Source organism: Lutra lutra, chromosome 3 (genome assembly GCF_902655055.1).
Source record: "Lutra lutra chromosome 3, mLutLut1.2, whole genome shotgun sequence".
Classification (NCBI taxonomy): domain Eukaryota; kingdom Metazoa; phylum Chordata; class Mammalia; order Carnivora; family Mustelidae; genus Lutra; species Lutra lutra.
The window spans coordinates 33,753,411-33,758,200 of record NC_062280.1 but is presented as its reverse complement, the minus strand read 5'-3'; positions in this window follow the sequence as shown (position 1 = coordinate 33,758,200).

The window sequence follows — 4,790 nt, the reverse complement described above, 5'->3', positions numbered from 1 at the left end:
AACTTCCAGGAAGTATAAAAGCAAGGTCAAAGGTTACGTACATCCGATAGGCATGAAAAATTTGCCTTAAAGAAAGGTGGAGCCAACTTATACTTCTGCCAAGAGTTTGGGAGAGGGCCCGTTTTCCATACTGGTATGGTCATTTAAAAATCATGAACATAGGGAGGGAAACAAAAAAGAGAGAGAGAGAGAGAGAAGGAGGCACATTGTAAGTAGAAAACAGGGAGGGGCTAGATGGGTGATGGGGACTAACCCTGGCACTGGCTGTGATGAGCACTGGGTATTGTATATAAGTGAGGAATCACTGAATTCTGGTCCTGAAGCCAATATTACACTCTATGTTAACTAACTAAAATTTAAATAAAAACTTGAAACGTAACACAAATAAAACAAAAAATCATTGCCAATTTAAGAAGTGAAAAATGCTGTCTCATTTTCAATCATATCCTTTTAATTACTCATTAGATTCATCACCTTCTTCCTAGTTTTTGGTCATTTATGTATTTTTTTAAAGATTTTATTTATTTATTTGACAGAGAGATCACAAGTAGGCAGCAAGGCAGGCAGAGAGAGAGAGGGAAGCAGGCTCCCCACTGAGCGGAGAGCCAAGATGCGGGGCTCAATCCCAGGACCCTGGGATCATGACCTGAGCCCAAGGCAGAGGCTTAACCCAGGCGCCCCATAGTCATTTATATTTTATAAATGACTTATCCATAATGTCCTATGCCTATTTTTTCTGGCAGAGGTGTTAAAGATTTATTTATTGATTTACATATATTCACATATGTAAGATTTGTTTATTGTGTAATAACAGCATTGAGATTATAATATATTCTTGCTGTACTACATAGATAACATATAATAGTATAAGAGATAATATAATAGATAAGACAATAATACACTTTGGTCTGCTTTAGAAATTGCAAATATTTTTCTTAGTTCATTATTTATCTTCTATTATTGTTTAGGGCAGGTTGGTTCTCATTTTGCTTTGTTTATTGTGTTTTGAAGTACAATTTTTTTAATATAATCCACTCTATCCATATTCCTTTCCCTTCTATTTTTCTTCCTTTTTTTAAATTTTATTTTTCATTTTTATTTTTTTAGAAAGGCCCACTCTACCAGAGATCATTTAAAATTGACCTATATATTCTTCTCCAATTATTATGGTTTCTAATGCAGCTGTACTTTATGTTGGTGTAGAATATAAAGACAAGATCTAATGTTCATTCCCATATACTTAGCTGGTGGTCACAACACCTTTCACCAAACAAATCATTATATTCTCTTGCTGAAAGTACTACTTTTTCGACTGATAATGATAGCTTACCCTGAGGGAAGGATAACTGTGTTCCAGGAACTATGCTAAGTGTTTTTCACATATTAACCCTTTCCTCCCCACTCCAGGGGAGCTATTACTATCTTGATTTCACGGAGAAAGACACAGAAGTGTTTCGTGACTTAAACAAGGCCACGCAGCAAGCCGGGACTCAAACCTAATCAGGCTAAGTCTAGACCCCAGACTCTTAAGTACTTACTATCCTATCCTGCATCTCTAATTTTTTTCCATATCCTTAAGTTCATTTCTATTCTCTTTATTTGTATCTTCCTACTATGCCATAATAGTAAGTCTCACAGTGTATTTGGGTGAGTCCCTGTGAGTCAGAGCCTGTCCTTATGGTTCCTTAGCTTGCCCTATGCAGTAAGGATGCAGTTGGCAGGAGCACATAGCTACTGGTCTCTGTGCTGGAACTGGAACCTTCTCCTCCTGCACTATCTCCATTAGACATTTAAGTTGGAAGCATTAGGGGCATTCTTCTGAGCATCCCTTCCACTGACTCTCAGTGAAACTCAAGTTTGTCGATGCTTGTACCATGGAGTCCATGCTCTACCATATCTGCATAAAGTTCCTTGACCTTTTGGGGATGCAGATGCTTCCTTCCCTTGTCCTGATGCAGTTGCTCAATAGTGATTGGGAAATAAGTGCATTAGCTCAGAACAGTCTTGAGCTGGACCACAGTAATAATGTTTTTATATTCATTTCAGACATACAAGATAACAATTCAAGGTTGTATATATTGCAAAATGATTACTACAGTAAGCTTAGTTAGCTTCCATTGCCACACATACTTACAATTTTTTTTCCTTGTGTTGAAAACTTTTAAGATAAGTATTACTAACTCTAGTCACCTCACTGTATATTCCATCCCCAGGACTGACTTACTTTATAACTGGAAGTTTGTACCTTTTGACTACTTTCACCCATTTTACCCACCACCCACTCCCTGCCTCTGGCAACCACCAATCTGTTCTCTGTATCTATGAGGTGATTCTCTTTTTTCTTTTCTTTTCTTTTTCTTTTTTTTTTTTTTGGTTCCATACAAGTCAGACCATATGGTATTTGTCTTTCTGTGTCTGACTTATTTCATTAGAATAATGTCTTCAAGATCCATCCATCTTGTCACAAATGGCAGGATTTCCTTCTTCTTTAAGGCTGAATAATATTCCTGTATACTATATATATTTATTCATATTCTCCAAAACATTCTACTCTCTTACTAAAACAAGATGTGATTCATTCTCAAAGAGGAGCCATCTCAGATGTACATACCAATAAAAGAAAACTTGGACCAAATACAACAAAGTTGTAAACAACCACACAAAGGGTGTATGTTTTCATGGAATGTCCCCAAGGATCTTAGGCAGGGATCATTCTACCTGCATTTTACTTAATTAAGTCTGTGGTAAAATTAGTTTCTGTTTTTTTTAATTCCCATGAGATTGCAACGCTGTGGGTGCTTGGGGGTGATCTGAATAGAGATAGAAATGTTGTCTGAGACCTTATATTTCTGGTGTGCTTAATCACTCCCACCAGGTTGATAGATTAAAGAACAAAATTGATCATTAAAAAGTCAAAATTGCCAGAATTTGTGGGGAGAGCTTTTCAGGAATTACCAACTCTGCTAAAAATAAACAAAAAATGCCCCATAGTATTACCATGGTGCCTGGAACCCAGCGGTCTCTCTTGAAATGTTTCTTTAGTATGGAGAGAGAATATATTTTATAAATTCAAAGGCAGTCAGGTGGGCCACATAAAGTTCACGGTTAAGGACCTGACATCTCAGGCCCAATGACTTTTGAAAAAAACTCAACTTTTAATTAAACTAATTGGGAAATTTGGGCCTTTCTTGATCTTTTTATGATGTTTTAGAGAAGGAATTAAATAAAGAGAGAAATCCAAGTGCTCACCCGGAGCTTTATGGAATTTGTCATTTACATAATCACTCTTTAAAAACCATGTCAAGTCTTGGAAGAACTTAAAGTCTCTTTGCCTATGTGCAAGTCCATTTCTTTTTACTTGGTATGAAATTATTATGAAATTATGTTATTCTACTTTCTGTTGACATTCCTCTAACACTGAAACATTCGCACACTCAGGCACGCTCACCCAAAGCACCAATGTTTCTAGCAGGGCATTTTTATAAGCATATTTGATTGGACTCAACTGAATTTTCTTCTCTTTATAATTCAGTTTGAGAGTCTAGATATGGCCAAGATCAAATCCACTCTCGTTTTCATTTATACTCTGTTACATTATGTAGATGATAAAGGACTGTTGTCTCCTATTGTAATCCTGAGTGAGAACAGATGTCAACACCACCTCTGTAAAGACAGAGGAGACCATAGTGTTCTCAAGTGACATTTCTTCACTATCATATTTTAAATTGAATTTATGCTTAGATTTTGGAACATTTTTTTCTCTTTTTTTAAAATTGATAATTATCAGTCAAAGACAGTATCATCTACATAGATAGCATCTCAAGGTCTCTCACCACCCATTTTCAAGTGACTCATCTTGACAGATGGTCTTTCAAAGGAAGATCTGTTCTATTTAAACTTATTCTGGTTACAATGACACAAATTTGTTTTTTTCCTGTAAAGTTTGTGCATTTTAAGCATTGTTTAACATCAACAGAGTCAAAGACCAGACTTATTTTCTCTCTCTTCACTCTGTGAAATTGTACAGGTTCTGATGATTTCTGATGTCTTCCTTAGTTTTATTAGAAGTGTCAGCTACAAACCAACTATTAACCAACTATTAAAAGCCTTGACTCGATGCTGTGTCTTTTTCACCTATTCATTTTGAATTTAGTTCTATGGTATCTGTCTTTCAAGGCAGTAAGGAATTCAATAATTCCTTGAATTTAACCCTCATATAAGATGATAAGTAAATCTCTAGCATGCAGCCCCATAAGCTGGAACCAAGGTAGCCATATAAAATACAGGACCCAAGGAATGCATGGGATAGACTTATATTAAAAAATTAAACCCTGGGGGCACCTGGGTGGCTCAGTCAGTTGAGCGTCTGCCTTCAGCTCAGGTCATGATCCCAGAATCCTGGGATTGAGCCCCGCATCGGGCTCCCCGCTCAGCTCCCTGCTCTGAAACTCAAATTTAACTGAGTATTTTGTGTTTTCATTCACCACCTAGCTCAAACGTTAACCAGAACAAATTCTTCAGTCATCAAGCAGGCTAGCCCCATAGCATTAGAAGAAAATTTCATCATCATTTCTATTAGCCATACATTATGTTCCACAATAGGTAAATTACAGTTGTCTAAAGCCCTGTAATCTCCAATAGTCTCATCACTATTTCCCCGTGTGCAGCAGGGAAGCCAAGAACATCTGATATAACAGAAACACTACTTATTAATCCTATTATCCCCTTGGCCTCTAGACCATTGTCTTATATGCACACTACACATCCAGGGAATCCTGTTAAAATGCAAG